We start from the raw sequence: 23,738 nt of genomic DNA, 5'->3' as shown, positions 1-23,738 counted from the left end.
TAAGACAGCTACCTTATTTGACAAAGAAAGAATGGGATATTTTATTATATTGTGCCTTAAACGTCAATGATTCCCAACATCTAACGTCAACACCATCACATGCCACTTTGAAACAAAGAGTGAAAGATATAATTTTTTTTTTTAATAGAAGTTTTTGTCTGAGATCATTTTACTTAAAAAATGTAATATTTGTTTTGAATTCTATATACAATTAATAAGATAATTGAGAGTGATAGAGGATGAAGGTTGTCATGTTTATTTTAATCATGATTGATAACATATTTAGTTTATCAATTAATTTTAGTTTATTTGATTATTATTAGATGTTTGACTTGCTTAAAATTTAATATAAATAATTATTAATTAACTTTTTATAATAGCTAATGGATAAACCTATTTAATCTTGGATGACATTTGTGTGAGACTGTCTTCAATTTTCTGGCCGATTATTACCAGAATTTCATAATTTAAAGAGTATATATTTTAATCATTCTATTTATATTTTATTTTCCCCTTTTATTTCCTTCTTCCTCTCCCTTTCTTCTATTTCTCTGTTTTAACCTAAGAAGATAATCTCAAATAATCTCAAACTTCAATATATTGATTCTACCAAGCAAGACAATCACAGGAGACTTCTACGAAATACTCATTACTATACAAAGATAGAATTTAGTCGCAAAGACCGTAATTCAGTAAGTTAATTGGGTGGTGTTTGAAATGGGTGTACCATATATAACCTAGTTTGTTGTTATGATGTATGTAAATTGTGTAAGGAAAATACTACATGTATTCTCATTCTCTACTCCAAATTTTTACTCTTATTGGAGTAGACACTTTTACATGGGCCCACATGAAGAAAATAGAATAGTTATGCTGTGCAACCGAATGCACCATGCGCATGGTGCATACCATGCAAAACGACGTCATTTTGACTAAAAACGCGCGTCCCACTTTAAAAAAAAAATCAGGTTCGATTCTCGGCAATAGCATTATTGTGGATATATAGTTATGAATTTCTGGATATATAGTTATGAATTTATGGATATTTAGTTCATTCATTGTGGATATTTAGTTCAATCATTGTATATATTATTATATTCATTCACTGTGGATATTTAGTTCATTCATTGTGGATTTTTACTTCATTCATTCACTGTGGATATATAGTTATGAATTTGTGGATATATAGTTATGAATTTATGGATATATAGTTATGAATTTATGGATATATAAAAATGCTATTGTCGGGAATCGAACCTAATTTCTTTTTTAAGTGGGACGCGCGTTTTTTAACCAAAACGACGTCGTTTTGCATCGTATGCACCATGCGCATGGTGCATTCGGTTGCACAGCATAATTTGCGAAGAAAATAACCTATAGAGCCCGTTATATCAGGGAGTAAATTTAGTACAACCCATTGTGTAATTGGTGTTTGAGATGGGTGTGCTTTCTTTGCTTGTCACTGTCTGTATATATATGGGCAGTGTAGTGAATCTAGTATGAATTTTAGTACCTGCGAACAGTGTTGGCATGGATTTTCATGATTTTCTCTCTTTTTTTATCTTTTTTTTTTTCTGTATTTTTTTTTTTTTTGAAGATTTTTTTCTTTATTGTTATGTTAAGTTGTCTCCCTTTTGGTCTCTGGTTGGATGATTACATAATGTAGCTTTGCTTCTAGCTTCATTTTGCAGAAAAAGACATGAAAAAAAAAAAAAAAAAAAAAAAAAGGTGTCGGCGAATACGATAAACAAAATTGTGATAAATTTATTTCCCCTTTCAATAAATTATTATAGTCACAGTTTACTTTGAATATGCAGGGGATATGTCGGATGATGAAGACTTTAGTGTTAGTGGGTATGAAATAGAAGAAATATAAGAAAGGGAGAGGAAGAATGAAATAAAAGGGTAAAATAATAACAAGGGCTCTACCAGATTCAAACTAGTGACCTCTTGATCTGCAGTCAAATGCTCTACCACTAAGCTAAGAACCGTGTTGACATTGTTGATGCAATCGTGGTTGAGAAAAGTTAGGAAATGTTGCTGACAACTTAGGACTTGCAGACAGGAACTCAAGAAGGTTAGAATGGCATATTGGATTCATCTCCAGAGATCATAACCATGTGGCTGATTTTATGGCAAAAATGACTGCTGCTCAAAACCGGATGACCATCCTCGACACCCCTCCCATTTGGCAGATATTAGATGAAGATAGGCATGTCATCCCTGTATGGCGCTTGGTTGAAAACTAGTTTTGTACTTTGGGTATCCCCTTCCAGTCCGATTTAAAAATAAAAGGGGAAAATAAAATATACATAGCATGATTAAAATACCTTTAAATTATGAAATATAGGCAATAATTAGTCGAAAAATTGGACTACAATATTAAATAAATTACAAAGTATGCATCTAATTTAAAAAACTTTAATAGTGAAGGATTAAATGTGATTCATGTACAACAATAAGGGACCAAAAATGATATTTACTATACTTTTAAATCAAATGTAAAATTATTACATTTTTCCTCAAAAGTGTTACATTTACCCTTACAAGTAATGGAGTTAATTCCAGCAATCTCCCTTATCTTTTGTGACAATTCCATATTTAGTCCCAGACTATCGTTTTTGCCACTTAACACTCTCAGACTTTCATATTTTGGACGCTTTTGGTCCTTCCGGTGAAACTCTGTTTTATGCAAGGGTATTTTTGTCAAATCAAAAGACAAGTGACCTTTACTAGTGTTTGTTACTTATAAGAGAAAATGTAATATACTTTTGAAGAAAAAATGTAATACTTTTAAATCATAATGTAAAAGTAATATATTTTTCCTCAAAAATATTATATTTTTCTTTTTAAGTAATAAACACTTTATTCCGGATTATTATTACATTTTTCAGTATAAGTATTACATTTTCATTTGTCCCGACTCGTCTCATGGCACGATCTCACACAAGTTTTTGCCTTTAAAATTATCAATTTCTATTATAACACAAACTCCCTAAATTACCAAATTAAAATTTGCCATTAGTAATTATTTATGGGTGACAAGGGAAACTCGCAACCACTTTCTAAGGGTGTGTATTGAGTAAACTTCGTTTCTATGTAATAGTTTGCAAATCAAATAAGAGAGGTAAATTGCACTAAAAAAAATCTTGTCTAGTGAACTCAATCAATAAAATATTGACAAGAATTAAATATCGCTATTAGTATTTGTTTAATTCTATATTATTTCTTCTTTCTATACATAGCATAAGTAGACAATAATTTAGTGCCTAAAATTAAAGGGGTATCCCAATTTTATTGAAGAGTGTGTTTGGCCATATGTTAAATAGCAATCGTTATATCCTACACCACGGCGCACATAGCACTGTGCGCCGCGCGCCTCCCAAAACGACGTCGTTTTGGGATAGTGTTGGGAGGCGCGGTAGGAAGTTGCTGAGATTATATGTATTTGTTCACAACGTTATGTGTATTTGTTCACAACGTTATGTGTATTAGTTCATACAGTTATGTGTATTTTTTATACAATTATGTACATTATTTTTATGAGTTAATACCCAAAATCGTCCTCGACTATAGTGGTTTTTCTCAATTTCGTCCTAAACGACTTTGGTGACCTAATATCGTCCTAGACTTTTGTGTTTCGCTCAATTTAGTCCCAGACTTTTGTGTTTTTGCTCAATTTAGTCCTTCATTTGTTATTCTGTCCATTTGGTGTTAAATAAATGGACAATTCAGTAATTTTAATATTGACATCTCTTTACTCATAGACATGTGAACTACGAAATCCTTTTTTTTTTTTACGAATTACTCCCAGAATTACTCCTAAAACTGCGAATATAAAATTTGATTTGTAGGTCCGGGAGTAATTGTGGGTGTAATTCGTACAAGAAAGAGGAATTTCGCACTTCACAAGTTGAAAGTAAAGAGAGATCAATATTGACATTACTGAATTGTCTCTTTATTTAACACCAATTTGACGGAATAACAAATGGAGGACAAAATTGAGCGAAACACAAAAGTCTGGGACGATATTAGGTCACCAAAGTCGTTTAGGACGAAATTGAGAAAAATCACTATAGTCGAGGACGATTTTGGGTATTAACTCTTATTTTTATACAATTATGTACATCCGAATCAGAAAATTTGTGTGTATTATGTTAAGAGTTGATGTGTATTATGTTAAAAGTTTATGTTTATTATGTATTATGTTTGATTATGTGTATTATCTTTTAAAAAGAGTATGTATATTTTGTTATATAATTATGTACATTCATGTATAACATTATGTGTATTCTAGTATAACATTATGTACATCCTTGAACATCGGGTTTTTTTTAAAGAAAAAACTACTGCCATTCACTAGGGCGGGAAATTTCAAAAAAAAAAATAATTAAAACGACGTCGTTTTGCATTTGGGCGCATAGTGCAACGCGCGTCGTGGTCTAGGATACAAATTGCCGTTAAATAGAGAAAAGGCTTTGAAAGCCCAATTGCGTGCTAAAGCTCAACTCAGTCAAACTTAAGACGCAAATTATGCTGTGCAACCGAATGCACCTTGCAAGGTGCATACGGTTGCAAAACGGCACCGTTTTGGTTAAAAAAATGCGCGTCCAACTTAAAGAATAAATCAGGTTCGATTTTCGGCAATAACATTTTTATATATCCAGAAATTCATAACTATATATCCACAAATTCATAACTATCACTACTGGAAATTAGTGTTTTTCCGACCTCATTTCCGACCACCTAAAAAATTGGTCGGAAAAGTTGATTTTTTTTTATTTTTTCGACGAAGGGTTGCAGAGGTCGGAAAGTGGTCGGAATTTCCGACCACTTTTACTAAGTGGTCGGCAGTTCCGACCACCATTAGATGGTTGTCGGAAATTTTTCCAACAGTTCATATTTTTTTAAGCTGATCTTGTTTCCGACCACAAGTTAATGTGGTCGGAATTTCCGACCACAAGTTAAGGTGGTCGGAATTTATTTATTTATTTTGGGTTTGGTTGTTGTTATTGTTGTGGTTCAATGGTATGAAGATCACATGATTTATCTTTTTTATCATTGATTATTTCACTCATACTCTTTTTCTTTTTTTTTTTTTTTTTCAATTTCAACTTGCATTTCTTCAATCGATCACGACGTAGAGAGTTTATTAATAGTATGTTGGCATGTTGTGTTGTTCAATATAAACAACCAAATTAGCATAGCGTAGCAGTCATCTCATTATTCTTGCTTTGAAAAATAATACCGCGTTACTCTTTCCATATAGATACATGAAATCTTTTTCTAACTTCAACTCCTTAAATGCTTTATTCTTGTTCGGACTTAAGACTCTACAGTCATAGTTCTATTGAGTTTTATAATCCTACATAATGTATTTGTATATCATTGTGTATTGTATTGCGTATTTTTTTATCATAGAATAGAAACATTCATCTGGTATCAGTAGTCTAGGTTTACTCATTGATGGGATATGGGCCTTGAACGGACCATGGGCCTAGAAAATCGGATAGGTGGGCTGGGCCCGGGAACTGGGCTGTTAATCGGATTCGTCGACAAGAGAAAAGAGGGGCCCTTTTAACGAAGCGAGAGCGCCGAGTCCTAGAGAAGGCGATCGAGACCTAGTAGTCGGCATTAGTAGGGATTGGGGAGTCAAGTATTCTGGTTACCATTGGGGCAGTTAAAGCCTCCATAAATGGTCAGTCAAGATAACAGTTCTCCAAGAAGATAACGGGAGAAGAGCATTCGTTAAACTTAATTAGATTCTTAATATCCTCTTTAGAGCCCGGCTTTTAACAGGACTCGAACACCTATAAATAGGCCTCTAAAAGGCATTGTATAACACACGCTGGGAGGATACACATACTAAATCCAATTGACATAATGTATTGTATATCATCGTGTATTGTATTGTGTTTTGTTTTTTTGTTTTTTTTTTTTTTAAGGATCAACGGGACGGGGATACCCGAGGGAGACTCAAAACTAGTTGGACTCCCTAACTCTACGGGCACTTGTGACACGAGCTATATCATGAAGCTAAGCCTCTTCGCTAATGATGTGACATGTTTTGTAGATAGTCGAATCTTCTTGCTGGAACGCTCCAGAGGTAGCTAAAGCATCCGCAACCCGATTTTGCTCCCTATAGATAGTACGCACGGAAATTCTCCAATTCCTCCCAATCCAACGCTTGGCTTCCTCAATTATTTCTCGAATAGGTCCACGAAGGTCGGTGTCTGTTTGAATCCAATCCACCACCTTTTTAGCATCGCTTTGAATTTCAACGTCACGAGATTCCATTAATCCACGTTCATTTGTTGCATCAGTATTTAACGTTAGCCTATGGTTCGTCGAGGGGCTCCAACATAGGTGGGCTAATTTTTCTTTGGTAGCTCTTCCCTGCAATTGCTCCTGTATTGTGTATTGTTAAGTTAGAATAAAAGTTTTAAGGAGTTGAAGTTATAATATTTTTATAACAATTACAAATTTTGAAAAAAAAAAATTGTAATTGATCATATTAGTATATAATTATAATAACAATTTTTCTTGATAAAAATTATAGAAAATGCACATTTATAAATACTTGAAATTTGAAAAAATAATGTAATTTTTTTTAATATAAAATAAAATACTTGAAATGTATTTTTTTTTTTCAAGTAGACAATATTTAACGACAATATTTTAAAAAACTATTATTATATTTTAGAATTGTACTTATAAACTACATTACACTTAAATAACTATATTGAACTACACTTAAACAATTATATTTTACTTATATTTTAGAAAAAAAAAAAAACAAACAAAAAAATTGGCGCTTACCCAAATTTTAGCCCTAAAATTTCACTAAGTGAGTAAGTGGCGCCTTCTCCCTTTGTGTCTCCTCCCTCCTCCAGTCCTTACTGCGGCCCCAAATCTTCCTCCTCGACGAGCTCATCCTTCCGCCATAACTCGACGACGCACCGGCAACCATGCACTCGGTAGTAGAACAACCACTGCTGGAAATTATCGCAGGGCGTCAGTGAACTGCACAAAGACACCTTCTCGAGAATCTTTGTATAACAAGGTTTGTTTCTAGTTTTAGGCCTAATGCTGTAATTCATGTTTAATTTTGTCCAAAATCTTCACTGAGTTTACAGTTCTTCTGCTCCTTCCTGCTTGAGTTTCATTCTTAGGTTGCTTGGTCGGTGGTTTAGGGTTTAGGGTTGCTTGGTCGCAGGGGGTCGGTGGTATGTTGCTTGTATGTTGATTTTACATAGTAGTTGCTTCCACAGCTTTGAAATTAGTTATTTAGCTATCTTATTTGTGTTTTATTTAATCAAATTTCTGGTTTGTGAGGTCTGAAGCAGCATTCTTGGCTAGAATACTGGCATCTCCCTTTTTTTTTTCTTTTGTTTTTTTATAGATAAGTTACTTTGTATTTTTTAAGGTTTTTTTTTTTATTTTTTTATTTTTATATTTAAGAAATCAGGGCTACCTTAGCTTGTTTTGTTTCTGACCCAGGGCTACTTATGCATATGTGTGTGTAAATATATGCCAGGCAACTTGAACTTGTTTGTGAATATTTTCACTGCAAACTAAAAGTTCTTTAATCAAATTTTCAGCATTATTATGTTGTCAAAGGAAATTCTTTATTGAACTATTATCTAATACCTTTACTCTCATTTAAAGAAACACTTTTTGTGTATTTGCTTGCTTGTAGACTTCTCCGATGACTACCACTAGGCTCTAGCCATGAAAATGTAACAGGAGTAACAGACTAACAGGTATTAATTGATTTACCTATCTTCTTTCAGCCATATTCTTAATGAATTATTTTTAGATGTTTTATTCTGGTTCATGGAGGTGGCTTTGAAGCATGGTGCTGGTACAAAACTATGAAATTTTTAAAAGAAGTTGGATATTTTCTTCAACCAAACATTTGCTAAGGAATACATCATAGTACTTGTACAAACTGCTAAAGAATCTGTTATGTTTTCGGTTTTCCTGAATTCAAAACTCAAAGACACTTAATACTATTTTTGTGTTTGCTTTCAAGTTCAAAACTAAATGTTCTTTAATCAATTTTGCAGCCATTATTATGTTGTCAAAGGAAATTCTTTATTGAACTATTATCTAATACCTTTACTCTCATTAAAGAAATTTAGTATTTTTTGTGTGTTTGCTTGCTTGATTTTAGCCAATAGAAGAAGAAGACGATGGAAGAATAAGCAACAGAATGCAGTCCCCCACCCAAGCTTCATGTAACTCTTATACAGTAAAAAGAGTATCTTGGAATTAGTTTGGAATTAGTTTCTGTTGATTGGTTTTTATCACAGTTTGTTGCCACAGATTAATCGGTTGCTACTGCTTTGGGCAGAGAATTTGTATGCATATCCTTGGGTGGCGTCAAGGATGAGGCTGATATAATAGGGAACAGGAGGACATATGTTGGAAGCATGCCAGGCCATCTTATTGATGGAATAAAGGTGAAAAATGGTTATTGCCTGGTTTTGATTTCTTCATTGATTGTTTCTTAGTCTTTTTTGGAATATGCAATTTATTATAGTATCACATGTATGTGCTGGTTGGGGAGTAAGGACAAATGTACTTACTTTCCATCGCACAAGATGTTCCTCGACCACATTATGCCAAATATAAAGCATGCTAATGAAATTATTAATTAGAATATTTTTTGAATCAGATCCAATAGGATATGTCAATGGGAAAAGAGAAATTTATTTCAATACTGTAACTAAAATTAGTTCTCAGCTGTGTTATATAAAAATGTCATCACCATTACTTGTCAAAATCCATATGTATATCTATTTTCATTTTATTTTTATAGCCTTCTCATTAGGGGAAAAGTTAATATAACTCTTTTATCATAGAGGAGGTGTCTCCAATCCAGTCATGCTGCTAGACCAGATTGACAAAATAGGTTCTGATGTTCGGGCTTGATCCTGAACAGACCAAGACCTTCAATGACCAGTATCCTTTCATTTACTTATTTGAATTACTTTTCATAATTATCCTGATAATTATGCAACACTAGCCTTCCATTTCTAGTGTTTTGAGTGTTCTTTTTAAATTTTGATGTGATTTCAAGTTGGCCTTTAGATATGTATTGCATTTTAAATTACTTTTATATTGCTTGTCACATTTCTCTTTTTCGGTACATTCTGAGGAGGATGAATATTGAACTCCAATCCCAAATCCAGAAAAAAGAAAAAAAATGTCAAATATTGTCAATGTGATTTTGAGTTCAGTTTATGTCAAAAGTTCAGTTAATGCATACATATATAGGAAAAGATTGTTTAATTGGTGCCAATAATTTATCATATCAATATATCATGCATGCTTCTTTGTCTTGATTCTTTAATTTAAAATATAGCTACCTAAATACACCATTTGACCTTTCAAAGGTCACATTTGTGGAAACTGCAAATAAGATTCGACCATTCCCCCTGCACTCTTGGACAGAATGGAAGTCATTGAATTGCCTGGGTACACACCTGAAGAAAAGCTGAAAATAGTCATGCTGCACTTAATTCCAAGAGTTCTTGATCAGAATGGTTTAAGTTCTGATTTGCTTCAAATTCCTGAGGTACTACAGTCATTACTTGTTATCAATCATCATAGTATCAGAATTGTAAAATGTTTGCACATTGCTTCCACAAGTATCAAGTGGTCAATTACTCAATTTTTAGTTTTTATTATGTTGAGCTTGTTGTTTACTTGTACGGATGTCGCGGAAAGCCAAACACTTTCACATACAGAGAATATGTAAATTAATCATAGCAGTTACATGTATGAGGTTATAATGAGTAATATGGGGATTTTAGAGGTGGTTGGAACAATTTCTTACCAGAGAATTGAAATGATTTTTTTTTTTGTTTTTACTTAGATAACTTTCCGACCACCAAGTTATCCCCATACAGGTTCGGTATGTTCCGACCACCCGGCGGTCGGAAACTACGAAAATGTTTTTTTCTCCCTGACCAAACTTTTTCCAACCGCTTACAATTGTGGCCGCTATTTCCGACCACTTCATGTGGTGGTCGGAATTACCGACGGGGGTTTTTCCGAACCCCCAAAGTGGTTGGAAAAGTGATCGGAACAAGGGTTTTTGACCAAATTTTGACTATTTCCGACCACTTTTTGGTGGTCGGAAAAATGGCGATTTCCAACAATGTATATATCCACGGTGAATGAATGAAGTAAAAATCCACAATGAATGAACTAAATATCCACAATGAATGAACTAAATATCCATAAATTCATAACTATATATCCATAAATTCTTAACTATATATCCACAGTGAATGAATGAAGTAAATATCTACAATGAATGAACTAAATATCCATAAATTCATAACAATATATCCACAAATTTATAACTATATATCCAGAAATTCATAACTATATATCCACAATAATGCTATTGCCGAGAATCGAACCCCGATTTTTTTTTTTTAAGTGGGACGCGCATTTTTAGTCAAAACAACGTCCTTTTGCATCGTATGCACCATGCGCATGGTACATTCGGTTGCACAGCATAACTACAGCATAACTATTGAACTTAAGAAGAACCATTATCTGGGCCCAATTAGCATTACATCAAAATCCCTTATTCATGCAAAGGCCCAATTATTATGGGCCGCTAGTTTCATATATTTGGATTGAGCCCAAATCATGGAACGTTATGTTGTGAGTACGTGCCCACCTTGCAAGGTGGGTACGATTATATATCCATAATTTCTATATTGTAGATACATACTTTTTATACTGTAGATTCATAAAATTTATACTTTAGATTCATAATTTCTAAACCGAAGATTCATAATTAAAATACAGTAGCATAATTTCTATATTGCAAATTCATAATATCTGTACTGTAGATTCATAATTTCTGTACTGTAAATTCATAATTTCTAAACTGTATAGTTATCAAATAATGAACATATAGTTCTCTGATTTGTGAAAACAAAGTTCAACAATTGGAATCTAAAGTATAAATTTTATGAATCTACAGTATATAAATTATGAATCTACAGTATAGAAATTATGAATCTATAATATAGAAATTATGGATATAGAACCGTGTCCACCTTGCAAGGTGGGCACGTGCTCACAGCATAATTTGTGGCTCACCCTCAAGTGGCAAATTATGCTGTGGAAACGTGTCCACCATGCATGGTGGACATGTTTCTAAAATGGTGTAATTTAAAAAATATATATATTTTTTGAAGAGCCGTGAACGACGTTATTCGTGATTTGGCAGACTGTTTCATTCGCGATTTGGCAGTTTTCCTTCACAAGTTTCTTCTCAGTTGCAATCATATATCTTCGCAAGTTTAATCTCTCCTTTCCTTTCATTTTTTGTTGTGTGTCGTTGTTCTGATTTGCATTATTGAATTCGTCGATGGAGGAGGCAACAGATCGGGGAGATTTATCGGTGATGATTTGTCTACAATTTTAGGTTTTTTTTTTGCATTCGATTTTTACGATTTTTGCGATTTTTGCATTTGATTTATTTGATTTTTCTGGTATTTGAGATTTATGAGCTTAAAATTTGAATTTGAATTTGAATTTATATTTGTATTTATTATTGCGAGAATTTGGTGTTAGCATTACGATTTATTCATGTGTGTGTTTAGAATTTGTGATTTTGGTTTGTTTTTACTGGTGATTATTTCAGAATTTGGAGTTTTTACTTTGTTCACAATCTTGGCAGTTTGCATGTTCATAATGTCGCAACTGTAAATTCATAATTTTTGAGTTCTACATTCAGAATTTGTGAACTGTATATTCACAATGTTATTGGTACTCTGTATCTGCTTGTAAAATCAATATCCACATATTGCAAGTTATATGTTCATAATTTGTGAACTCTATATTTAGAAAAATTCAATGCTCTGCTCCTCTGTTTCTATATTTCAATGAATGAAGATTTGGTGGGTGATTCAATAAGTGCTGATCAAGCGATTTAAACATTGATGGCTCTTCTTCGATTCTAGGTTTTTTTTTTTTTTTTTTTCTAGTTTTTACTGTGAATTAACAAATCATGTTCATTATGGTTTTGGTTTTATTTTTTGTGTTCTCAATGATGGGGTTACTGGTAGAATTATGTATTTATTTGTGTGATGTGTTTTGAAACCATTGAATGTGTGATTCATAATATTTCAACTTTATATTCATAATATTTGAACTACATATTCATAATAGTTGAACTGTACATTCATATTGTGCAACCCTGTTATGTTTTATATTTTTAGATGGAAATTTTATTCTTTTGTAGAGCATGGCTTGATTTATTCGGCATTCCCCATTCCCCCTCTACTTAGGAACTATATTTCCATCAAACATTAATAGTTGTTATACTTGAGGTTATATTCTCTAATTGCAATTCATGAAGATTTGGTCGGTGTTGTAGTAAGTAATGGTGATGAAGCTTATGAGCTGTATAAAAATATGCGTATAGAGTTGGTTTTAGTGTGAGGAAGGGTCAACAACGTTACAAGGCGTCTACTAAGACAATTCAACTGAAGAAGTTTTTCTGTTATAAGGCTGGTTATAAGGTTAAGGCAAACAATGGTGTCAATGCGTATTCAAAAATTGATATAAAGACGGGTTGTGGTGCATTTGCTCAGTTTGATGAAGGTGGGGATGTGTTGTGGATAGTTACAAAACATGTGAAAGTGCACAATCATGAGTTATGTGCTTTAGACAAGAGTCATCTACTTCGTTCACATAGAAGAGTGGGAAATAATCAGCTTTTATATTTAAAAGATAAAAGATTTGAAGAAGAATGGGGTTGCATTGGTGGATGGTATAAGGTTTTTGAAACATCAATCAGGGTGGTCTCCATTTGTTGGTTTAACCAATCGAGATGCTTTGAATTCGTTAGCTTGTGATACATTGAAGTGTTTGGATGAAAATGATTCCAATTCTTTAATTAAAATATTTAGGAAGAGGTAGTCTAATGAGTCAGATTTTTTTTTTTTATTATTGTGAAGTTGATTCGGATGTAAGATTGTGTAGTTTTTTTTTTTTAGGGATAGTCAAATGAGACATGATTATGAGTTGTTTGGGGATTTTTTAGTGCATGATACAACAAATCGCACTAACAAATATGATATGATTTGTGGTCCTTTTGTATGGATGAACCATCATCGCATGAATGTAATGTTTGGATGTAGTTTTTTGATGAACGAGAGGATAGAATCCTTTGTGTGGTTGTTTAGAGAAATTTTAAGATCCATGAATGGAAAGTGTCCACTGTCTATCATGACGGATCAATGTGCGGCTATGACTGTTGCTATTTCTATAGTCTTCCCAACATCACGTCACCGTCTTTGCTTATGGCATGTTGGCGAGAATTCGAAAAATCATATCAAGACGTTAAGGAATAAACTTAGTGAATGTGTCTTGTAACTTTCAAGATGGTGACTGAGTATAAGTGCCATAAGAATACTTGGCTAGAAAAGCTTTATGATTATAGGGTGAATTGGTGTCCAGTATTTAACAAAGATTATTTTTCTGAGGGCATTTTATCTTTCCAAAGGAGTGAAACTGCAAATTATTCAATTTCTATAAGGCTATCTAAGACTGCCGGTCTTTGTGATTTCAATTCATATTTTGTTAGTGTTATTTCTAAATGGAGAAGTAAAGAAAACGGTGAATATTTTCGGTGTGCTCAAGGAGTATCTGCTATGATGATGGAGCATGTGAAACTTCTTTCACATGCTAGAGAGGTATACACTATTGAGATCTACTTTTTGTTTGAGGAACAATTTATGAAAGGCAGTTCTTGTCATCAAGAAATCATTTTGAATGATGGTTGTCATTACAAGTATCACGTGTGGCGACTAGATATAAACATTATAAGGCATGAAGTAAGTTTTAAGCCAATCAATTTCGACATTTCTTGCAATTTGTTGACTCAAAGTATTTTGTCAAAGTTATGTGCAAAAAGAATTCCAGTTATATAAAGGAATACCAGTCCTAAGAAAAATAGTTATTGAAGAATACTAGTTCTAAGGGGATTTGTTGTTGAAGATTTTCTAGTTCTATTTTGATTAGGAATAGCTTTGTTTTTTCACAAATTTGTTAGGAGTAGCTACTATAAATAGGGGTTGTCCTTTATTGCAGAGCTTGGGCATTCGACATTAATCTTGTGAGGTCTGAGAGTCTTTGAGAATAGGATACTAAATTCTCCTAGAAAGTAGTACATGTGTTTAAGTTTCAATAGTTTGGTAGGAAATTAAAGATCATTCTATTGTGTAATCTCAGGTTCCAAACAGTGTACTTTAAATATTGAGCTTTTGGTGGATTTAGGCAAATTTTCAAATTGAGAAGTACCTCGTAGATAAGGGTTGTTTTCCCGAACTGCGTTACAGATTGTTTGTGTTACAACTTCAGTTTCGACATCACTGTGTGCTGCGCTTTACAAATTTCACAGTTGCAAATTGTTTTCTGAATTGGGAATACTTTGCTGCCATTGTTATGTATACTTCATGTACATTGTGTTTCTAGTATTCCTGATAAATACATTCTGAAAAGATGGACTAAAAAGGTTGTTGATGGTAGAAATGTAGACATTGCTTCTTTGATTTATAACGTCGTGTTCCCCTTCAATTTGGGTTGTTGAGAGATTAGTAGGAAATTCCAAAGATTGATTGTTTCTAGTCAAGACAACAGTGTTGCTAGACAGTTTTGTGACGAAGCTGTCGAGAATGCAAAGAAAAATATTGAAGCTAAGATTGAGGATGTGAATATTGAAGAGTGTGGTGTTTCATCATCAAGTGGTATTGTACAAAATCCTTCAAGCAGGAGGTTGAAAGGTGAGAGTAATAAAAGGAGGAGTATTTGAGAAGAAATACATTATAGCAAGGGGGAGAAAAAGTGTTGCAAATAAGGTTACTTCAATTACAAAAGGCGTTGTTCAATCTTTGGTTTTGGAAAATATATCGGAGATTGCTCGGAATGGATATCTTATACATCCAAGTTCTGGGGATTCACAGTTTGTTCATTTTAATAAGAGTTTAGATGACAATGTAGTTATAGATTGAGATTGTGTTAATAGAACTGGTTAGCTTTAAGCAGTGATGTGATGAACACAATGCAAACTATTCTTTCACCTTTTAGATTTGAATTCTATGTTCATGATTTCAAAAAAAAAAAAAAAAAAAAAAAAAAAGAATTCTATCTTCATAATTTTTGATATATACATTCACAAGTTTTGCACTCTATGTTCATAATATTTGTACTTTAGTTGGTCATACTTGTAGAGCTATATGTTCATAATTTCAAAGTTCTATGTTCAAAATTGTAGACCTCTATATTCATAATTACATAACTGTAAATTCATAATTTCATAATTGTTAATTCATAGTCAGAGCTATATGTTCATAATTTCATAACTGTAAATTCATAATTTTATAACTGTAAATTTATAATTTCACAACTGTAAATACATAATTATAGAGGTCTATGTTCAGAATTTTAGAGTTCTTTGTTCAAAAATTCATAACTGTAAATTCATAATTTTATAACTACATATTCATAATTTCATAACTGTAAATTAATAATTCCAGAGCTCCGTTCACAATTTTATTATTATATATTAATAAATCCATAACTGTACATTTATAATTTCACAATTGTATCTTTGTTCAAAGCTACAGAATTACATATTAACAATTTCACAGCACTTTTATCCATAATTATAGAGTTATATGTTCATAATTTCTGAACTCTATATTCATAATATCTGAACCCTGTATTCATAATAATAGATATATATTTACAAGCACAGAAATATATGTTCACATTACGTAATGCCAGATTCACAAATTTAGTTATCTACATTCATAATTTCATAATTAAACATTCACAATTTCAAGGTTTCATGTTCACAATGTTTTCAGACCTCAACAACACTCTACATTCATTTCTTCTTGGACAACTCATTTGCTACCTTCATAACTTGGTGTTTTACGGTCTTGACACTTCATGTGATAATGTTAGCTGCATATTTAGCTCTCAGCTCACAAATGAAGTCAGGCTTCAAAAAAAAAAAGAAAAAAAAAGAACATTAAATAATCAGTTTAATGAAATGTCAAAAAAAAAAAAAAAAATGTAATTTGAAACTAATATATTTTCTACTCTTACATTTACACGGATGTTTCACCTGAATCCAAGGGTCCATTTTTTTAGAATTCCTTTATAGGTCTCTAGATGTCGCATGACATATATTCCACAGTCAGTGGCATTATCTAGCTCTTTCCAGTGCATGTCTAGCAACTCCACAGCAATGTTTTCTAATTTCCAAAACATGGGTGAATTTTCTGTTGTAAGGTATTCATTGAATGCAGTCATCTTGACAAAAAATATGTCAGTGTTCATAATGTTTTATAGTAAATATATAACAAATGATAAGAAGCTCAAGTTTTTTATTAAGTTATCAGTAAATGTGAGCAATCTTGATATTTGTCTATTTCTGAAACATTAGAGGGCAGGGATTTGTTGTCTATCATTTGAACTCTATTTGTAATGGTATGATGCAGACAATGAAATAATGTCCGTGTCGAAGCACGGGGAAAAATATCTAATTTCAAAAAAAAAATAGAAGAAAGAAATAAAGTGGTTTTAGTCTTTTTGGATGTGATAAATAAAAATTGAATGTGGGTAATAGAAATTACTAAATTTGCATCATAGGTGTCAAGATTGCCAAATTTTGTTATTTCATAACGCAACCTCTCATTGAAATTTTGCTTCTTTTTGTCAAGTGGAAGATCCTTCGTCCACTAATCAGCTGGGTAGAGTTGCAACTAAGGGAAAAAACATGTATTAATAGTGAGGTTTTGGATAATGTAGATTCACAAAATTCAGAAATGAGTATTCAAAAGTCGAGAACTCTATATTCAAAATTCTTAAACTATACATCCAGAATTATAGAGTTCTACATTCTTAATTTCATAACTATATAATCATAGAAGTCTTAATATAAATTCAAATTTAAAAAATAGTCGGATGCAAGTCATAAGACACTTACATGTACTGATGTGCTGAAGAAGATGCACTTTGGTTGTCCCACTGCTCGTCGTGTGTTGATCAGTGTAAGCCGCAACAACCGTACATCAAGGAAATTGCTGTCATTTTCACTCTTGCTCATTGTGTGTAAGTGACCTCTTGTAAACAAGAAGTCATCAAAGCTGCACAGTATCTCTCTACAACACACACACACACACACACACACACAAAATACATGTTAAATATTCAAGTAATTAAAAAGTGTACTAAATATTTAGATTCAAATACTCTGTTGCATAATCAGTAGAAACATCCATGAATGCATAGTTGGATATGACTTTTTATTTAATAGTTGTATTGTGGACAAATTGTGCATTCTGAGTCCAGTAAGGTGACCTTAGATGCAGCGGCATGTTCTTGAATTTCCTCGCTGGCCTCCTTCGGACAGTGACGTCTTCAACGTCAGATTCACTGTCTTACAATGCAATGTGTTTACACAAAATACAGGTAGTTAGTTAATAATAACATAATAGAATACTTACAATTTATTAATTATATATTCATAATTTCATAACTATATAATCATAATTTCATAACTGTAAATTCATAATTTTAGAGCTCTATGTTTAGAATTTTAGAGCTCTATGTTTAGAATTTTAGAGCTCCATGTTCATAATTTCATAACTGTAAATTCATAATTTCATAAATATATATTCATAATTTCATAATTGTAAATTCATAATGTTAGAGCTCTATGTTCATAATTTCATAACTGTAAATTCATAATTTCACAACTGAGTTAATTTTACTTTTGGTTCTATGACTATTGGGGTGTTATCAATTAGAGTCCACAACTTTCAAAACTAACAATTTAGTAACCTAACTATTCAATTTTTATCAATTTTAGTCAGTCCGGTCAAATTGGCAGTCAATTGTCGCCGCAATCTTTTCATTCTGTGTTAAAAATGAAAGCTAATTTGTGAATCATTGTTTGAATTAATATAGAGCCAGGTGGGATGTGGATAAAAATTGGCGACAATTGACAGAAAATTGACCGATAATTTAGCCGTACTGACTAAACTTGATAAAAATTGAATAGTTAAGGTACTAAATTGTTAGTTTTGAAAATTGTGGACTGAAATTGACAACACCCCAATAATTATAGGACCAAAAGTGAAATTAACTCTTTCACAACTACATATTCATAATTTTACAACTGCAAATTCATAATCACAGAGCTCTTTGTTCACAATCTTAGCAGTGTATATTAATAGTGCACGGAACACCATATTCACAATCTCTAGCCTATATATTCATAAATTTTGAACTATATGTTCATAATTTTAGGTGTCCATATGTGTTTTGTTCATAATTTTAGAATATCAAGTTCACAGTTATAGATATCTATGTTCATAAGGTTCTATCTTCACATTCTCAGTTAAAAAATTCACAAGGTATATGCTACAAAACTCAAAACATTGAGATGTTTGCAATACATAATATTTTTCTTGGCATTCAAAAGATATTGTTTTCAGTTTCAGAGTATCTTAGAACTGAGTCCAAACATCATGAACTTAAACATACATAATTGCATTAGTATACCTATCAACATCATCAAGTGTAGTAGCAGGGGCAACAACATCAGTAGGTTTGGTGAATGGCACCCTAATCAAAGGAGTTCTTTCTGGGTCTCCAGAGGTTGAAACAGCAGCAGCAACCCCTCCAATGTTCTCAACCAGGGCATCCAATTGTTGTTCCTCTAATGTGCTCTGCCCGGCTGGTTGCTGACTCAATGGTGTCGGGGTTAGAGACATCCCGAGATCAAAGGAGGGAGGTTCTATCTCCATTTGCTTGTTTGTCTTCTGAAAGGCCTCCACCAAAGCATCAACTACTGCTGTGAAAGTCTCTTGGCCAAAGAAAATATCATCAAGTTGAGAGGAGGTTGGGGTTGAAGATGTTTCCATTGTGCTAGCCCCACTAAACATGTTAGAAATCCAGAAAAGGCCGTCTTCATGACCTCAACAGGTGCCCCTTGCTTCCTGACTTCAACCATTGCCTCTCCAAATTCTAGGACATCGGCAGTAAGCTTTTGTAGCAATTGTGTCACTCTATCAACACTTGATGGTGGCACAGAAATTGTTGGAACTCTTTGCTCAGCAGTAGGGGTAGTGGGCTAACTTGAAGTAGCAACAGCATCGTGAGTAGTGTGAACAGCAATAGGGACAGCATCAGGCTTCTCCATCCGTGGGATAACTTTTCCCTTTCCAAACCCACCAGCCTTCTTTTATGCAGAAACTCTCTTCCTTAAAAGCTTAGATGTCCATGCAATAAGGCTGGGGTATGTTCTATTGACCTTCATCCCCTTGAATTGTACCTGATCGAAGTAGAATAGCTACAATTTTTTAAAAAACAAGGGGAAAAAATTTTCAGAACTGGATATTCAAAATCTTGGAACTATAATCATAATTTCATAACTGTAAATTGATAGTTTCATAACTATATATATTCATGATATCATAATTGTAAATTCATAATGTTAGAGCTCTATGTTCATAATCTTAGAGCACTATATTCATAATTTGATAAATGTAAATTCATAATTTCATAACTACATATTCATAATCTCATAACTGTAAATTATAATTTTAGAGCTCCATGTTCACAATTTTATAACTATATATTCATAAATCCATATATGTACATTCATAATTTAATAACTGTATATTCATAATCTCAGAGCTTTATTGCCACAACTACAGAACTATATATTAACAACTTCACACAACACTTTTGTCCATAAGTTAATAACTCTATATTCACAATTTCATAATTATATATGCATAATATCATAACCTTGTATTCAAAGTCAGATCATCACTAAACACAATGAATTCAGTAAAGACATTTTATGTATAACAAGAATTTACCAGTATGAATGTCATTGGTCCAGTAAACATACGCACAGGCTTCTTGATCTGTGCCTCAATGGATTTAATAAGAGACTTGTATTTGTAGCTACATCAATTGTACTCCTTGATCTCCCCAATGTTAATCAAGGAGTTGATGGCTCTGTGGTTGCAATTCTGTGTCTGGAATCCTCGCATCATGCAAGAAACAGTCAATACCATAAAGTCTCTTTTGAATTCATCACCATAATCTCCATGTTCACAATCACATCTCCCATTTTAGTTGTGATTGGTGAACTAATCGTAATCCCCCCACCTTCTCCTCTAAGCACTTAAAACAGCTCTGTACTCAGGTGTTCCATTATTTCCAATTTTGGGGCCTCTTCAACCTCCTTTTGGCCTAGTGGGATGCCTAACGTGCACTCTATATCTTCTTCAACATGGAGCTTATCATCCTCCAATATGAATTCACACTTGAAAACCTCAAAGTTCACAATCAAATACTTCACCAACTGTGACTCATTTGTGCACAGCTGAAGATTCATGAGGGATCCAAACCCAATATCAGTGACAACTTGTTTTTGCTGTGGCGTTAGTCCATGTACAAGTTGAAACATGATTTTTTGTCTCATTCGTGTGCTAAAGTAAGGAGTATTACCATGCTCCACATCACCACCTTCTTCTTCTTTCTCCTCTTATTGTATTTGATCTGGTACCTGGGTTGTATGCCTTCTTTTCCTATCATTTTTCTTTTTGGATCTTTGATCTCTGATTACATCCTCACTAATTTGTTACTCAGGTTGTGGTTGTGATGGTTCAGCAACTTGTGTGTTCAAGATAGCTCACGTTGTTTTTCTTCGTTTCCTTTTTTGTTCAACTTGCACCGCAGTGCTTTGCTGCTAAGGACGTGGTTGTGATGGCTCAGCAGCTTGTGAATTCAAGACAGCTCGTATTGTTCTTCCCCGCGTCCTTCTTGGTTGAACTTCCATTTGCATTTCCCTTATTGTAGGATCATATTCCATTGCTGACATTGAAAACGTTAGAAAGGAATGACTTTATCTATAACAAAATATAATAAAGAACAAAATTAAAATGAGTTTGATGGAAATATAATCTTTAAGTAGAGGTAGGGGTGAGCAAAAAAATCGAACCGACCGAAAAAATCGATGACCGATAATCGAACCGACCGAAAATTTCGGTTATCAGTTTTGGGCCAAAAATAAAATAACCGACCGAAAAACTGAGGAAGAAGCCCATTAGTAAGCTTGTTTTATATTAGCCCAATACTTATTTAAAGTATAAAATATTAAAATAATAGCTAGTGTACGTGTTAGTAGTGTGTAGTGTGTAGTGTGTACAACTGTAAAGCAGTAAAGGAGATAACCCTAAATCCCTTATTCATTTTCAGACTTCACCCTAACACTCTTCAGTCTTCACTTCTCACCTTTACTTGCGACGCAGCTACCTGCGACTGCGAAGCTGTGAGGCTGCGACGCTGCCGTTCATTTCTCGCCTTCACCTGCTGCCGGACTACATCGGGCTTGTACGCGACCTGCTGTCCTGCTATACCTACGAACTACAATCTCTAATTCTCTGGTTGGCGATGAGACCCATTAAAAAGAAGCTCCGCCTTCAGTCTGGTCGCTCTGCGGCGAGTCGGTCGAGTCCTGCTCCTTCAAATAATAATGTAAGTTTTCTCAATCTCTATAGGTCATAGCCCATAGCTACTTAGTGTCTCAGGTAGTGTTCTGGTTGACTGATTCTACTGTTCTAGGGTTATGAAATCATTTTATCAGAATGTATTTAACTATTTGGGTATGAAATCATATGTATGCAGTAATTGAATGAAATCATTAATATATATGTTAATATAATAATATGTATGCAATAATTTTATATTTGTGTTTATTTTATGCAGTATGCATGTATCTAGTAAATTTTTATATTTGTGTTTATTTTATGCAGTATGCATGTATCTAGTAGTAATTTACAGATTCATTTAAATAAATTTACATCTAGTAATCTAGTATGAAGTATGAACCAAGTGGAATATCAAATATGTGTTCAAAATTTACAGATTTGAACAACAGATTTTATTTTTATTTTTCTTTTACTAGGTATCAGCATAATCAACAGATTCGGACTCAATTGTGAAAAGAAAAGGGACAAGGGCAAAAGCACAAGCTGCTAGTACAACTGGTGGAACAACTACAAGTACTGGGGTTGAAAAGAGTAAACCGAAAGCTAAACGGCCAAGGTCAGAGGTATGGGATCACTTCCATAAGTTCATTAATGAGAGTAGTGATAAGAAAGCTAGGTGCAATTATTGTGAAAGATAGCTTTTTGCAGACACTAAAATGAATGGGACTAGTTCATTGAAAGCTCATGTAAAAACTTGTTATAAATTCCCACGTAGTAGTTCTGATCCCGCACAAATTGAATTAATTTTCCAAGTAAATGAAGGGGAGAGTTCAATAAGTTTTGGGAAATATAGTGCAGAAACTCTTGGGAGTGCTATAGCTGAAATGATTATTGAAGATGAATTTCCCTTTAAGTTTGTGGAAGCAAAGGGATTTAGAAAATGTATGCTTATTGCTTGTCCTAGATTTAAAATGCCCTCTCGTTGGATTATTGCTGGGGATTGCTATGATATTTACTTGGATGAGAAGAAAAATTTGAATACTTTGTTGCATTCTCATTCTTTTAGAGTGTCACTCACCACGGATACTTGGACATCATTGCAAAGGGTAAATTGCATGTATCTTACATGTCATTTCATTGATAATAATTGGAAATTGCATAAAAGGATAATTAACTTTTGTCCAATTAAAAGTTATAAGGGTGAGGATGTGGGTAAAGCAATTGAAAAGTGTTTGCTTGGTTGGAGCATTGATAATGTTTTCACCATTACGGTTGATAATGCTAGTTCTAATGATGTTGTCGTAGGATACTTAAGAATAAAGTTGAATAATTTGGGTACTAGTATCCTACAAGGAAAATATCTTCATATGAGATGCATTGCACATATCATTAACATTATTGTTAGTGATGGGATGAAGGATATGAATGATTCAATTGCTAAAGTTAGGGGAGCTGTAAGGTATGTGAGGCAATCACCATCTAGATTGCATAAATTTAAAGAATGTGTTGAGATGGAAAAGATCCAATCTAAAGCTTTGTTGAGATTATATGCGAGCACTAGATGGAATTCCACTTACCTTATGTTAGATTCAGTTCAAAAGTTTGAGAGGGCATTTGAAAGATTTGAAGAAGTTGACCCTAATTATAGACATGACCTCTTATTTGGTGATGGTGTTCCAAATAGTGAAGATTGAAAAAGTGTTAGAAGATTAAGCATGTTCTTGCAACATTTCTATGATCTTACTGTCAAGATTTCTTGTTCTTTGTATATCGCTGCCAATGTTTATCTTGATGAAGTTTGTGATGTTTACTCTACTTTACGTGATTGATGAAAAATTCAGATTCTGAGTTTAGTGCAATGGCTAAAAGAATGGTTGAAAAGTATGACAAGTATTGGGGGAATGTGGAGAAAATGAATATGTTGCTTTACATTGCATGTGTATTTGATCCTAGATACAAATATACTTTTATTGATTTTTGTTTTAAAAAGATGTATCATGTTGATCAATTGAAAGATCAAGCTTCTGTGTTGTCTGCCAAAGTTAGAAATGCAATGGTTGAGTTATTTGAAGAATACTGAAAAATGCATCAACCTCAATGTTCTCAATCTATACAAAGAGAGAGTATAGGGCATAGTCATTCTTCATCTTTAAGTGATGATATCTCTCAAAGGAAGGG

General features: G+C 33.2%; 1 long non-coding RNA gene and 1 other non-coding gene across 2 annotated transcripts; one reads left to right on the top strand and one right to left on the bottom strand.

Moving 5' to 3' along the window:
- Positions 1-1,919: 1,919 nt before the first annotated feature.
- On the bottom strand, positions 1,920-1,991 carry TRNAC-GCA. The gene has a single exon. It is a non-coding gene; the product is annotated as a tRNA-Cys (tRNA).
- A 4,867-nt stretch (positions 1,992-6,858) lies between these two features.
- Positions 6,859-9,828, top strand: LOC109168464. The gene is made up of 6 exons (XR_002052084.1): positions 6,859-7,063; positions 7,700-7,763; positions 8,177-8,240; positions 8,357-8,465; positions 8,868-8,967; positions 9,371-9,828. It is a non-coding gene; the product is annotated as an uncharacterized LOC109168464 (long non-coding RNA).
- The last annotated feature ends 13,910 nt before the right edge of the window (positions 9,829-23,738 follow it).

The sequence above is a fragment of the Ipomoea nil genome, unplaced genomic scaffold, assembly GCF_001879475.1.
Source record: "Ipomoea nil cultivar Tokyo-kokei standard unplaced genomic scaffold, Asagao_1.1 scaffold3199, whole genome shotgun sequence".
Taxonomy (NCBI): Eukaryota; Viridiplantae; Streptophyta; class Magnoliopsida; order Solanales; family Convolvulaceae; genus Ipomoea; species Ipomoea nil.
Note: the sequence above shows the minus strand (reverse complement) of the source record. Positions and strands in the feature narration are given on the sequence as shown.